Here is a 16,732-nt window from a genome sequence, read left to right as displayed (position 1 = left end):
CCAGAAATTTAGCCCGAGATCCTGCATTCCTGAGCCCACCATATTGGTGGTGGGCAAACAAAAGGGCAATGTCTACAAAGAGAAGGGGTATTCCCAGTTCTGGGGTACCACAAGTGCATATGGCTACATATGCTGCACCAACTGGCTGTGGACCTGCACAACATGGGGATGTACAAGGCTGGTGTGAGAGAGCATGGTCAATGAGCTGCCCGGGCAGGCAGATATACTGGCGTATATGGGTGGAGAGGTAATGGTGCACCAAGGGCACTCACTACAACAAAATGACGCTGTCAAATAAATTAAATAGTCGTAGGAAAAAACCTCTGCGAGGAAACCTCTGTCTGTGTATGAGGAGTGGACAATACACAAAAAATGGTTCACAGAAAATTATGCATCCCCAAGCTGTCATTGAAGCCTTTTGGTACCAGCGTATCTAATTTAAAAATCCATTGGGACTCCAACTGGAGGAGTTTTTTGGACCGGTCACCACCTCGGAGGGAGGCAGGGACATGGTCCACTATTCTGTATCGTAGCATGGCCATGTTGTGCTTAGCCACTGCAAAGTGCCGTGCTACCGGCTGCTCACTCTTGCCCGAATGTAGGGCCGCCCTGATGGCACTGCGGTGTTGTGCCATTCGTACCTTAAAGGCACAGTCGGTTTTCCTGACATAATTGATCCCGCACGGGCATTGGATGACATATATAACATACTTAGAGTGAGTCGCCTGTAGGAGGGGGTAAGTAACTGAGGTTATTTATTGCACTTTGTCACCACTTCTTGTACACATTATTGTTTGTCCTGATGACGTGGGAGACCCCGACACATTGACCTAAAGGAATAAAGCCTGTCCTGCTTTCACCTGTTACTGACAGTCCCTTAGTGCCCATTCTTTCCTGCACCTATCTACAAGGGGCTGCAAGGTCCCTACGGCAGGCACCGGGGCAAGCTACAGCATTTAGGCTCCACTCAAGTCCTGAGTGCCAGTCCATACTTTTGTATATATATATATATATATATAGATATAGGCATGGGCTATATATGTATGTATGTATACATGTATGTATGTATTTTTTTTTTATTTGGAAATATATATTTTGATATTTGTTGTATAGTAGATTTGGGTTTATATTTCTAATCTGTATTTTGGAGCTGGAATTGGCACAAAGAGCCAGGGCCTGGTTATGCTTGGGAAGGTGTACCCAACACCATTTTTTTTAACATAGTGTACATTTAATATACTAAAAATCACACCTTCCCACCTTCCCATAAATATCACACATTGCCATTACGAAAAAATCGTCAAAAATCGCAATCGATTTCTGATCCACCCTTAAAAGTTGCACTCCACTATATGTGCGATTTAAAGGAGAAAAATGTCACATTTCACATGTGCAATCTTGTGCGATTTTTCAGACACCGATAAAAATTGCACATCATTACATTTGGCCCCTTACTCGTACTTGAATGACTCCCAGAGGGAAATTTACTAAGAATGCCGGTCACAGCCGACCCATAGTATGAATGTGTATGACTGGCATACGACCTGAGAATATGGATAATTTAATGCTGCCGTATTCTCGGCATTCATTTTTTCTGATAATGAAGTGATTTCCCAGCAGCCAAATACGGACGAGGCTGAAACATTGCACGGATCGGATCTGTGCATTGCTTCTCTGTGTAAAAAGTAGAATAAATAAAACAAACTGCATGGGGTCCCCCTCACGAGCATAAACAGCTGCAGGCTCTTTGAGCTGGTTCTGGTTGCAGAAATACAGGGGAAATACTCCTGTATTTCTTAAACCAGCACCGGGCTCTTGGCCTATTTAGAGCAGGGAATCCCTCCCTATTCTAAATAGAAAGAGAGCTACGCTTGACTGACCGTTAAACCAATCAGGGGAGCGCTGTTGATGTGGTGCCCCATGATTGGCTGCCGGGTCTTGCAGTGACGAGTCACGGGGGGACCCGGCATTTGGGGGAAGAAAGCTAATGTATATACATGTGCTTCCTTCAGTTTGTATGGACTGTGTTTTGCAGTTTTTTGTTTTTTTCACCCCGACGATGCAAACTTGGACAGAAGAGACTTGATCCACGCCGAATGGATGGTAAGTATAATTTTTTTCACAGGTACTCTTTTGGACTTCTACTGGACAAGTGAACCGAACCTTCGTGCTCAAGATAGGTACGTATGTATGTATGTATGTATGTATATTTCATTTGTACCCCACATTCAATCTGTCTCAAAATCATGCCACATGCACCTAAAAAACATACAGAATCTCACCACTAGAATCCATCCTGAATGCAGCTGCAAGGCTAATCTTCCTAGCCAGATGTTCATCGTCTGCAAAGCTACTCTGTCAGCCACTTCATTGGTTATCTGTATTCTACTGTATTCAATACAAAATTCTTTTACTTACACACAAACTACATAAACCAAACTACACCAACATACATATCTTCTCTTATCTCAAAATATCTTCCAACACGACTTCTACGCTCCTCCCAAGATCTGCGTCTTTTATCCACACTCATTACTTGCTCCCATTCCCAACTGCAGGACTTTCTTTGGGCTGCACCCACTCTGTGGAATGTCCTCCCAAGCACAATAAGACTCTCCTCCAGTCTCCAAACCTATAAGCGTTTCCTGAAAACTCATCTCTTCAAACAAGCATATCAAGTTCCAGAACTAGTCACAGAACCTTGCATTCTGGTGGAATTGATGCAATAAATAATACAGAATCTATCCTTATGTATCAATGCCTATTTCCGTATAGATTGTAAGCTTGCGAGCAGGGCCCTTCTACCTTTTGACTGTCTGTAAATACCCTGTTTGTTGTATCACTGTCTTCTTTTGTAAAGCGCAACGGAATATGCTGCGTTATATAAGAAACTGTTAATAAAAATATAAGTATATGTAATAAGTAATTAAAAAAATTAATGTAATAAAGTTATACTTTATTATATGTTTGGGTCTCTTATATAGGTATTCATTTTGTATTGGGACTACAAGTCCGAAGACCATTAATGCCCCACATGCTGGGACTTACTCCAATTTACTCTAAGTTCTTGCAAGCATGGCTGGCTTGCTGGGTTTTGAAGTTTACAGTATTATTTGAACAGTTTTGCACTAGACTATTGCCCAGTTGTTTTTAGGAAATATTAAATGTGAATCAAATATCTCCTGGCAAGATTTCTCCAAATCTAGAATTGAACTTACGAATATAGTTTATTTATTATAAAGGGTTGGAGGTGCTCCCCATGTCAGAGAAACAGCATACAAATACCAAGGAAAAGAAGACTTTTGTTGGGGGCACTCAAAATTAGATTGGCAAAGTAGACAAATAGGGCAAAATTTAATAGGGGGCAATTTTTTTTTCGCAAAAACGGGCGTTTCGGCCACTTTCCGAAAATCGCATATTTTATAGGGTGCGATTTTCGGGGAAAAATTTTTTTTCTTGCTATTTCGCACATTTTAAAGGTGCAAATTTTAGTTAAACTAAAAATCGCATCCAGATGTTTTCCCATTAAAAAGTATACAAATCGGCTATTTAATGGGATGCGATTTTTAGTAAAGGTTACTAAAAATCGCAAAATAAATAGACCAGGTTCTGACTGGTGAATTTGTCAGAAACATGCACAGATAATTGAGATCTGTGCATGGTTCTGGTATAAAAAAAGAGATAAAACAAAAAAGTGAAAAAAAAATGCGTGGGGTCCCCCCTCCAGAGCATAACTAGCCGGTCCTGGTTTCATAAAATCATAGGGCAGAACAAATAGAGGTCCCCCGGATTTTACAAAACCAGCACCAGGCTCAAGGGCCAGTCCTGGTTCCCAAAATACGGGGGATAAAATGACTAGGGGTCCCCCGTATTTCAAGAACCAGCACCGGGCCCAACCAGCCAGCAGGGTAATGCCACAGCCGGGGGGAGACTTTTTATACAAATTCCCCCGGCCAAAGCATTCACCCCCCGACCGGTCAGCATGGGCAGGGGTCCTGGGGGAGTGGGGACCCCCCCAAAGAAGGGGCCCCCTCCAGAACTTACCTGTCCATGCTGAAGCCCGGGGCTTTCTCGGCTTCTGATTGGCCGCTAGGCGGCCAATAGAATAATTTGGAGGAGAGGCGCCGAAGATAAAACATCTCTGCGCCTTTTCTCAGTCCGTGTGGGGTACCGCCAGAATCGCCGGCATTTGGCAGAAGACCTGGACTACTTCAGAACAAAGAGGACAAATCTTCGCAGCAGGAGCTTGGTGAGTTGGATTTCCTTCCACAGGTCCCTCATGGATTTCTTCGGCTCCAGGACCCCGGACTCTTCAGCCCTGGAGCCCCGGAACCAAGGCCCGGACCCTGGACTCTGCAGCCCCGCACCCAGGAACCAAGGCACCGGACCCTGGACCCTGGAGCCCCGGACCCAGGAGCACCGGACCCAGGGACCTACCGACGGGCTCAAGATAGGTAAGTATCAGTATGTATGGGCTTTGGATGTATTAAAGTTTTATTTTTAATGGGTGTCAGTGTGTTTATTTAACTATTTCTTTACTGTGGAACTACAAGTGCCAGTGGGCCCTTTAATGCCCCGCATGCTGGGACTTGTGGTTCTCCAAGTCCCAGCATGCGGGGGAGGCTTTCTGGGACTCATAGTTCCACGGTATAAGAGAATAGTTTTTCTTCTATTTTTTTACACAAAATCAGCTCGATGCCCTCAGCCCAGGGGCATTGAGGACAGCCCCAGGCTTCAGCATGGGCAGGTAAGTTCTGGAGGGGGGGACCCCTTCTTTTGGGGGGTCTCAACTCCCCCAGGAGCCCTGCCCATGCTGACCGGTCAGGGGGTGAATGCTTTGGCCGGGGGGACTTGTATAAAAAGTCTTCCCCCCGGCTGTGGCATTACCCTGCTGGCTGGTTGGGTCCGGTGCTGGTTCTTGAAATACGGGGGACTCCTGATCATTTTGTCCCCTGTATTTTGGGAACCAGGACCGGCCCTTGAGCCGGGTGCTGGTTTTATAAAACCCAGGAAACCCCAACTTGTTTGTCCCTGTGATTTTATGAAACCAGGACCTACTTTTTCAGCCCGGGGCTGGTTGGATGCTCAGGATGGGGGACCCCACGCCGTTTTTTCCCGCTTTTTTTTTTTAACACAAAATCGCATGTTTTAAAATGTGCACATTTTCTTGACTGAATTCGCACCATATCACACTTTTTTGCCACGAATTCGCATCTCATTACATATGCGAATTCGCTGCAAAAAATGCGATTTTTAAAGGTGCGATTTGGTGCAAGCAAAAAAATCGCACCCTATTACATTTCGCCCAAATAGTCTCTCAATTTAGGACCAAATCACTAGGTCCAATTCAAAGTGTCAGTGTGTTTTATATGTTTGTCAGTTTGTGTGTGTGGTTTTTTTTTTGTATATAAACAAACTCAGTGTCCTAACCATCTTTAACCATTTCTGGTTTTGAATAAGGACTTCATTCTAATATATTCAATAAAAGCTATGTTTTAACTTAAGCACACTTTGTCCAATCTAATCTTGAGTGCCCCCCCAAAAGTCTTCTTTTCCTTGGTACCGTATTTGTATGGGTTTTAAAGTTCTACTACAAAACCCAATACTTAGGTCTTTTCTTTTTTTTAACAATTTATTTTGCACCATCAGCCGGACGCCCAGCTGAGTTCTATCTATGGTGTAATCATTCATACACCCAAATTAGGCTGAAGTTGCCGTTCGTAAAAATGGCAATTCAGGCGAATTCTGCTGATAATAAATCAGCCGTAGACCATTTAACGGCCGTATTTTAGATCGGCCAGTGTTCTAATCTCTTCTTTCATGAGAGCCTGCTGTACCACCCCTAGGCATGTGCCTCATTTGCCTAGTAGGAAATCCTCCACTGCCTGTATACTGGTTCCAGTTTGCTTGGTATTCTGGTTCTGAAGTGCCTCAACCTTTCTATCAGTTGCAGTAAAGCATGCTGGCTGCTGGGTATAGAGAGAGAGTTTGCTGCCTGCTGACAGGTGACAAAGGGGTTGAGGTGCATACACACTGTACACATTTTTGACACCTAAGATTGGTCGACAAACCATAGGTTGACATTGACAGAAGGTCAGCACAAGCTTTAGGTCGACATGGACATGGTCGACATGAATAAGGTCATTAATCTTCAGTTCTTACTATTTGTCTCTGCGGATGTCTGTATCATTTTCAAACTATTTTCTAATTACCTATTATGTCAGCATAATGTAATTTCAGAAATAGAACTGAAAGAGTGTGTTTTGGGGAAGTATTGCGTGTTTGTTTTCTGACCTTTCCGGGCTATTAAGGAAACAGGAAAGTTCCACCTACTTAGTGCAAATTCACCCACTGCATTATACTTTGTTCGTCGGGAGGCTTGCCACCTAGCAACAGCTGGTGGGTTATGGTGTAAGCCTCCCGACATACGCTGGAATGGTATAGTGAAATAAAATTTTCACTTACCTTACCACAGCCAGGGGAGTAGGGAGCTTAGCTGCTGATGCATGACATGTGCACAGGCAGTGCACATATACTGCAGGTCATGCAGGTGCACTCTAGTCACATGCACCTGCTGTATATAAGGCTAAGCTCCGCCCCCTGAGGTCAGATTTTACCTCAGCGCTGAAGGAAGGAGGAAGCTGTGTCTGTGTCTGCTACAGACAGACTAATAAAATCCCCATCCTTCAGCAAAACAGACGGCCCTCCAAACATTACATGGCTGTGGCTGCTTATACCTCCTCTTCCTCACAGAATGAGGTATTATTTAAGAGGAGAAAGTTATTTAACCCTGTCAGGTCGGAAGACAGCAGGGAAGTTTCTGTGGAGAAAGGAGAGCCCAGTCAGGCAGAGTCTCCTCCTCCCCCTGCCTATTCTCACAGTGTTGTGGAAAGGCACAAAAAGAAACAAACAGTTCATGTTTCTTCAAGAGATGCCTGTTCAGGCAATAACATCTCTTTACCAGGTATTGCCTGCAGTAGGAATACCTGAGAGGTCTGTAAAAGGAGAAAGGAGAGCCCAGACAGGCAGAGTCTCCTCCTCCCCTTACCTGAGAGGTCTGTAACAGTTCACCCTCTCTTGCCCATGGCCGGCACATTTTCCTGCCTGTCACTGGCAGTATGCTCAACAACAAGCTCATAACAGGGACTAGTGCTCAGAAAAGGGACTAGTCCCTACAGTACACAGTCCCCAGCTAACTCACAGGGAGTGGCTTGGGAGTTGGAGGATGTAACAAGATCCAGTGAATCCTCTCACAGGGGTGAATATAGTTATTTGCAAATGACCTGAGTGGCATTGGCAAGTGAAATGCCCCATTTATGCTATACACAGCACACTCTGCCCTGAACAAGTGCTTGAGGTGTAGTAATTCACCCAGCTGGCTTTTGCAGCCCCTCATTAAGGAGGACAAATTGTTCTCTGTAACACCTGGGCATTCCTGAAATCCCTGCCCTTTTTACCCTAGAGATTGACTCTGCTTTCTCAGCACAAGTGGGGGAAAAAGTGCTGCAAAAAATAAATAAATAAAAATAAAGTTCAAAGTAACTGACACTGTGGGCCAGTATTATTTGCCCTGGATAAGGCAGAGTAAGAAGGGTTCCAGCGAACTCCCTAGCATCCCTGCTTCCAAATGGCCCTATTGAAAGCTGTTAATAGAGCTACCCTGATGATTGGCCAGGCCTTTAATTCTATTTCAAATGCCTGCAGAACTGCCAGCAAGCAAGTGCAGATCTCAGTAATGTAGCTCCTGCATCAGTGGATGTCCCAAACCTAATTCTGATCTTTCAGTCCTGACTTCATACACAAGGTTAAGTTCTGCTAAAGTCCCCAGCCCTTCAAGGGACCTGTTTGCTAGGAGGGTCATTCTGTTGGAACCAGCAGTTTGAACCTAGAGCAATGTGACAGCCACAGAGTCCTCAGAGGAGGCTTCTCCCAGACACAGGTCACGAGAGGTGAAGTGAATACCATCCTAATAAAGACAGAGGATTCCTCCCTGTCTTTCCAGAGCATTGGCCTCCTGTAGGCGGACTGCCATGTACAGGTGGGGGGAGGGGCATATTCCCCTTGTTCCTTTTCCTAACCAGATATGCTCCCATCCAGGGAACACTAGTTCTGTATGCTGGATAAATAATGTCCCAGGCCTTAACAGGGCTAGATCGAATCGGCAGACAATTGCAAATAGGTTGGGTCAGCTACCATTTCCCTGTAAGGAAACAGGACCTTTCATATAGGCCAGTACTGAATATATATGAAACCTTGGTCTTTCCATATGGAGGGTTTAGCAGATATACCCTTTAGGCTGGTCCAAGCTAAACATTGTAGCTAAACAGACCTGAAGGAGGCATTTAACATGATACTGGAACATCCAAATCATAGGAGGCTGCTAAGTTCCCTGTGGAGAGACGTTCCATGCAACTGGACTGTAATGGATTTCGGACTGTCCAATGCCCCTTACATACTCATATGCATCATGAATGCAGCAATTACACACCTCAGACAGTAAAGGGTTTGCTGTTATTATCTACCTAGGTAATCTCCTGGTAGTGCATGCAGAACAATTGTCCCCCTTTTCTCCCAGGTATCTTATCCTGTCGCTCCTCTGGCATCTAGGTTTTCATAAGAACCTTGAGAAATTTGTATTAATACCTTCCCAATCTGTTGTCTTTCTGGGGTCTTTGATAGATTCCTCTTCTTTATCAATAGCGGTTCCCTCAGACAAGTGGAACGCCATACAAGTCTGTTTCTCAGGTGCTCAGTTTTCACTGAGAGACTTGGCTAGGCTGATAAGGAAAATGAGAGCCTCAGATCCTGGGTTTTCTCCACGTACCTCTCATATGCAGACAATTCCAGAACCTCCTATCATCCCTTATTTGACAGGATTAGGACAGACAAAATGATACTATCTCCCATAGTCCACAGGGAGATTCACAGTTGGAAAACATTTCCTATTCCAGATCTCCCCTACCTCCTACTCCAGACATAGTCATCACATCAGATGCATCCCTCATGGGCTGGGGGGCATTCACAGTAGGAGGGAAGTGGACCGCTTGAGATTCTAAAGCTCATATCAATCTCTTAGAGCTAAGAGCTGCCAGATTGGCTATATCCTCTGTATTTCCCTCAGACCCAAGGGATAATTCAGTTCAGCTCTGTCTGGACAACAAAACCACTGTTTGTCTACCTCAAAAGAATAAGAGGCACTTGATCTTGCATTCTCTGTCAGCAGGCAATAAATGCCTGGAAGTGGGCAGTACAGTGGTCCATTCTCCTGTTTGCTACATGCATACAAGAAGAGTTAAACAAGATAGCCATTTCCTTATACATAACCAGTCATACTGTGGATTGAGCGACTCTCCAGTTCCTTACTCTCCAGTTGCCATAACACACCAGAGATCTTTCTCAGAATTGCAAAGACCTTGGGTCACCCACAAGTGGATACGTTTGCAACACCATCAAACGTACAAGTTCTGACATTCATATCCAAAATTCGGACTCAAGGGACTCTCCACATGGATGCTATGTCCTTTTTCGCGGGCTGACATTCCACTTTCATATGCCTTTTTCCCTCTGGCTCTGCGGTTGTGGGTCATCCACAAAATCAAAACAGACGTGTCCAAAATACCCAAATATATCTGGCATATTCTGTCTGGCCCTACAGAGTTTTGTTCCCTTTATCAACCTTTTTCACAAGGTTCCAAGCTTCCTCTAGGTTCATCTACAGACTGCTTCCAGGGCAGCACAGACCTACTGAAACATCTTCCACATTGTATGTGGATTGCAACATTACTAGGTTGCAGACCATTCCCAACCTCTCTGCCTTTTCCACGCCTTGCCTGTTTTAGGCCTAGAATAAGATCCAGATATCAATCCATAATTGAATTTCTAGCCTTACAGTCCTCTAACCTTCCTTTTTCAGGCCCCCTTTTCCGAGCCTAGCATAACTCTGGACTTCCTTGCCACCACATTCGAAACAGGTTTGGCTTATGCCAAGATATGCTCATATGGCTTGACTCTAGCTCTCCTTATCCCAGGCCTCAGAGAATAAGAATACTTAAAGGATTCTTTCTAGCTAGACCACCATGCTATGGTATTCTACCTGGTGGGACATTAATCCCTTTTTGGTACTCTTTACCTAGAACGGCGCCCGCGATTAGAATCGCGGGCGTCGGGGGTAAAAAATCGCGGGCATCGCGGGTACATAAAAAACGGGTGCGACGCGATGCCCGCGATTTTCCCATAGGGATCAATGTTAAAAGTCAGATTGGTCGCGATTTTAGTGTTAAATGCCTCAATGCCCGCGATTTTTACATAGGAAACAATGTTAAATGGGCCACAGAGCCCTAATAGTCCCCCTGAAGTCTTAAATGGCCCCCACAATTTTTAACGGCACCCCACGATCAACGTGAACCCGAAGCGTGGCGAGCGCAGCGAGCCCGCGAGGGGCGGCGGTACGCGTCCTCCGACCTTTTCATACCCCCACTATCCACGTCGGCGTGGAGTTGAGAATAGAATAGTGTGGCGACGCGGACACCTGTGAAGCCCGCGAGGGGACGCGTTTACCTGTGAAGGTATCCGCGTCCCCTCGCGGGGCTCGCTGCGCTCGCCACGCTTCGGGCTCGGTGGCTCGCTGCGCTCGCCACACTATTGTATTCTCAACTCCACGCCGACGTGGATTGTGGGGGTATGAAAAGGTCGGAGGACGCGTACCGCCGCCCCTCGCGGGCTCGCTGCGCTCGCCACGCTTCGGGTTGACGTTGATCGTGGGGTGCCGTTAAAAATTGTGCGATGCGACCGACGCGATTACCGCGATTTCCCATAGGGAACAATGTTAAATGTCCCAATTGACCCGATTTTCCATAGGGAACAATGTTAAATGGCCCACAGAATAGAAAGTGTGGCGAGCGCAGCGAGCCACCGAGCCCCGCGGTATCCGCGTCACCTCGCGGGCTTCACAGGTGTCCGCGTCCCCTCGCCACGCTTCGGGCTCGGTGGCTCGCTGCGCTCGCCACACTTTCTATTCTTCCCACTCCTGGACCCAATTCCTGGCTCAAGGACTGCATCTTACCATTTGAGCAATCTTCGGTCACTGCTCCAAGTGTGGAGACCTACCACTGAATTTACAAGTGACCCCTGACTTGGCATTAACATTGAACACTAAAATCGCGTCCAATCTGACTTTTAACATTGGTCCCTATGGGAAATCGCGGCCATCGCGGGCATCGCATCGCACCCGTTTTTTAGTGCATTCGATGGTCGCGATGGGCGCCGTTCTAGGTAAAGAGTACCCCCTTTTTGTACTTCTTGGCCACTATACCACCATCTGCAGATATCTTTGGCCTTTCAAATAAGTTAGCTTCACTGTTAGCCCCTGCCTTTGCAGCCAGAGGGGCTGAGTTTTTGTCAAACCACATATCTGAACCTGGATGACCCCTACGCCAATGGGTTTCCTTATTATTCTACGGGGACACACAAAAACAAGTTCCATGCACACACCTCTGGTTGAATGTGATCTGGTCAGAGACCAGTCAGATCCAGATCTTTGTATAGTTGATTGCCAATCCACTTACTTACCCCTCACAGTACCTGTAAGGAGAGATATCAAACAAACTTCTCTCTCACATGCCAGAATATTTTTCATCCTGACAGACCTTTTTATGACCAGGGAGTGTATAGTTTCCACCATACAGAGTTCTGGAATAGACACTCCACTTCAGAGGCCATTCACTGTGATGCAGTTAATTCAATGGCTGCTAGAGGCTTACCATTTCAGCCTGTATTGCAAGCTGCACATTGGTCATCCGCTTGGACTTTCTTTAGACATTGCTGGAGGCCTTCTGGTTCTCAAAGAATTGCGTTCCTTAGAGCAACCACCAGGTGTGTGGTAGTCTACCCACCAGCTGTTGCTAGGTGGCAAGCCTCCCGACGAACAAACACTAGTTTGCAGGAATCTATGATCTGCAAACTCTCTTTGTTCTAGGGAATAGGATTGCCACCTAGCAACAGCTCCCACCCTTCCCACCCAGTACCTTGCTAGGTCTGCTGCTTGTTCTCTCTAAGGTTCGGTTATATACCTAACTTATCCTTTGATTCAAGGCACTCCAAAGGCCTAGAAGAAGCAACAAGTGCAGCCACCTAAAGATCAGAAATTAATTATTTCCTCTTCTCTGCTATACTCACAAGTTTGCCTCAGTTTATAACATGCCTGGCTACAATACAGCATGGCAGTTATTTCAGTTGTTGGTTCCTAGTCCAACCCAGTTTCATTGTTACTCCTTCCAGTAGAGTTTCTCAGATCTGATCTATGTTCGTTATGAATGTTCTAGTTAACATTATTTTTGCATACAATGGTCTTTGCATACAATGGTATTTCTCTCTTGTTCCACTTTAGGATTGCCATCTGTAAGCTTCTGTAAAATCTGACCTCAGGGGGCGGAGCTTAGCCTTATATACAGCAGGTGCATGTGACTAGAGTGCACCTGCATGACCTGCAGTATATGTGCACTGCCTGTGCACATGTCATGCATCAGCAGCTAAGCTCCCTACTCCCCTGGCTGTGGTAAGGTAAGTGAAAATTTTATTTCACTATACCATTCCAGCGTATGTCGAGAGGCTTACACCATAACCAACCAGCTGTTGCTAGGTGGCAATCCTATTCCCTAGAACAAAGAGAGTTTGCAGATCATAGATTCCTGCAAACTAGTGTTTACCTCATGGAAAGTCCGAGGTAAAGTTCTGCTCCTAATGTCTATATGTCAGCTATGCTTTAACTCTCAAAAAAAGTCTACAAATGCCATTGTTACTGTTAATTAACTCCTGTTAATTTGATTAATAATGCAAATTTCACATTACAAAGTTTGAGGAATAAGGGCCCCCATACATTAGGCATCTCCACCTATGCTTCCAAATATTTTTTTACAAAAGAATGACTGCGCTCATGTAATAAAGGTGCATGTAGGTCTGAATTATCACTGGACACTTATATACAGAAAAATATATATTTAATAAAAAAATTAAATTCATATAAATTTATTTCCACAATAAAATATTTGTATTCACATACACATTCAATAATCGGTGGCCACCTATAATGTGCACAAAATACTAATAAAACACACTTGTTGCTTTAAATTAATATATTCTAATTGTAGAAGCTTTTAAATTACAGATAAATCAATCTCTCTCCACTCGCTTGCCAAAAGAGACAAAGGTGTATGCCAGCTTGAATAGTGTCCAATCTCTGCTTATATGTAACAAAAGCAATGGAGCAAAAGAACGGAAGCAGTTGCAGGATTGGATGCACACCTATGATATCATTCATGTATATTTTTAATAAATTTTTATTAAAAATGACCCTTGTGTTTTTCTTTTATTGTGCTAGAACTCGGGGCCATATGATATATGTTAGACAAGATGAAAATAAGGGGTTAAAATCACATATACTTATAACAAAACAACATGTAACGTGTATGGGGATAAAGTAAGAAAAGATCGTGCAAGAAGTAGCATTTAAAAATACAGAGCCATTGTCATGCCGTGTATTTTTCTCAACTGAGAATTAAAGCACTGGTTATACAATGTATATAGCTATATTGCTAGTATGTAACGCTGTTTTTGGCACAGAACCCAGGCTTTTGTTTATCAAGGATTTAACAATGTTGCAAATATTGCCATGATTGCAATATAATGTGTTGCGATTTTACAGAGACCTGGTCTGGTGAAACGTCTGTGTTTATTGGTAGTAGTGATTTTTGGTGCGCACTTTATTACAGTACCTATCCATTTATATCCAATGGCTTTCTTTCCAAGCTTATAGATAGTTAATTAACCTATGCAGTAAATTTTATGTCCCTAATTGGGAGTTCTTTGTCTGCATTTACAAACAGGTAATTCTAACAGGTCTCTGATAACATCCTAGATCAAACATTAGTTAATCATATTAAAGCAAAATTTGCATTTAGCAGCATTAACGCTGGCTCTGAATGGTCCGACACGTGTTTCCCCTGTCTAAGCAGGCTTTATCAAGGCTCCTTGATAAAGCCTGCTTAGACAGGGGAAACACGTGTCCGACCATTTTATGTTTTAAGTTCATTTTTATGTAAGACAATAATAACCGTAGTGGTAAGAAGCACTGGGTATTGGTCTTGCTCATTGTCTAGGTGTGTGTGACAGAGACAAGTGATGGAATCAGACTTTGTAATCCTAGCCCAGCATTTTCTTGTGTGTAAAGGAGTCATTACAAAACGTGGCTGCACCCCACACCTAGGCATGCTCCTATGGCTCAAATAGCAGATGCTAAATTTAAAGGTAATGTAATTGTGCTATTACTGACAGGTGTGAGTCAGTCTCTTTGCATTTAGCAAAATTTATAATGGTCCCCCCAGGTCTTTACCATATTAGATGATGCAGCTGCAGGAGGCCGCCCATACTGTCTGTCCCACTGCAAAAGCCACTCCCTCGTGTACGCCCATATTTACGCCCAGTTTTGCCCACTTTGAAACCACGCCCTTGTGTAGGTCCGAATGACGCCCATATTACGCCCATATTTCCTGAGTCAAATCGGTGGACATTTCTGTATGGTATTAGTGAGAACGAGTACGTAGACCATGCGTGGCACATGCGCATTGCGTTGCCTACGCATGCGCAGACGGCTAAAAAGCGCCCTCCGAAAGAATTCGTAACGGACCGCACCAACCAGAATAAGGCCCATAGTTATCGATAGAAATATATAGTTAGTTTATTGTTTTTATAAAAAATCTTAACTTTTTTTATAAACTTCTGGTTACTGGAGGGCAGCGGTGATATCATAGGTCCCTCTCTGCCGGAAAAGCCAGAAGTGATGTCGCGAGATTTGGTCCATCTAATATGCGGCTTCTAGACAACACTAGCCGCGTCTTCAGTTCCACAGTGCCCTTCAATACGGAGTCCGGCGGAAATAACTAATGGATGTCCCCCAAGATGTCAGCGCCGCCATTTCAAGGGAAATTTGAGTGGGACATAATAGTTCCTATGTAATACCAGAGAGTATGAGGATATACACAGAACTTGATACATATGTAGAAGTCGTGATTATATTATAGAAATTAAAAAATTAATGAGACCGCTTTGTTATAAAGATGTTCTCTTAATAATAAAGTGATATCTGGGTACTTGTGTACTAGCACGGCGCCCATCGCATCGCATACCATAAGGCATACGATGGTATGTGATGCGATGCGATACAATGTTAGCAGATGTTATACAATTTTTAAATTGTATAACATCGAATTGTATGCCATTGTATGGCATATACAATGGTATAAGATTTTAAATTGTATAAGCACCCTAATGGGTGTTTTCAATGTTAAATGTGCCCCCCATAATATAAATAATTGTATAAGCACCGTAATAGGTGCTCCCCACACCAACTATCACCTTTGATAAAGCTACAGCCAGTAGCGAAATGCGTCAGGTGTTTCCCCACATCACCAGAGAGGACCTGTGACACTTTCCCCATTCCCTTGATTTGTGGACAGTGACCCATCATCCCAAAAATTTGGTAAAACGCACCTATTTCATGCTTATCTATTGAGCCAATGACATGTAGCATTAATCCAGGAGTGAGCAAGTCAATCAGCCATTTTATTTATTACATGCGATGTTTAATTGTAATTGTGTGTCATTTTATATATAAACATTTATATTATTCAAGCGATTGTGTGTTATTCATTGTAGTAAAGAAGCGCTGTTCTCACTCTTTTTTCCTTTTGTATATCATTGTTAGGGTTTGACTACCCCTAAAACTGACCAGCAGCTTCCTTTAGAGAATCAGCTCCTAATAAGGCTTGGCCTCTGGTAGAATAAGACACTTTTTTTTATTCCTGAGGTTGTATGCAATCTCACACTGCTCCTTAAGTCCCATACACACTTGCCGATGCCTGCTCCAAGATGAGTGACGGGCATCATGAGGAGTGACAGCTGTGCTGCCCCTTCAGCATGGCCATCATTAATGACAACCTTCTTCATCTGGACATCACAGGAGTGTGCATCGTTAAGGAAAGGGTTTACACTAGGTGATATTATGCACAGTATTGGTCAGAAAGCCCTTCCTGAGTGATAGTGTGAACAATATCTCTTAGTCAGAGCTGAATTTCCCATTAAGCATGTGAGGCTCCTGCCTAGGGGCGGCACATGTTTGGGGGCGGCACTTGGATGTCTGTGATAGTACTGTCAGTCCAAAATGTACCAATAACTGCAATATATCCACTGTACTGTACTATATTCCATCTTAAATAGAGTGTAAATGGATAGGACATGCAGATACTGCCCCTGTAAACTGTCCTACTTAGTAAATATGTATTCATAATAAAAGAACATGTCACAGTTAGTGGCTTTTTTTTATAAATCCATTATATTGGCTATTATCAAATGAGGGCTTGTAAGCAGTGTTCCCTCTAAGCTGTGCGCACGTGCGCGCCCACACACCTCGACGAGCATGCGCACAGACATTACAACAGAGCGCACAAAGCAGCAGTGGTCCCTTTTTGCATTTGTGGACTCAATTAATGTGTGTTTCACCCAGTAACTACATTGTGTGCTGTGTTTTGAATGTTTAAATGTTTATTATCATTTTGAAGTAAAGTTAACACAAATGCTGAACGTCATTTTGCAGTTATATATAAGTGAAGCACAAAAATGTAAATTTCCTTCCAAAGTTGCACAGCCAAAATCTTTTGCCGCACACAGCCTTCGTAAAATT

The sequence above is a fragment of the Crinia signifera genome, chromosome 1 (genome assembly GCF_055691185.1).
Source record: "Crinia signifera chromosome 1, ASM5569118v1, whole genome shotgun sequence".
In the NCBI taxonomy this organism is placed as follows: Eukaryota; Metazoa; Chordata; class Amphibia; order Anura; family Myobatrachidae; genus Crinia; species Crinia signifera.
Note: the sequence above shows the minus strand (reverse complement) of the source record.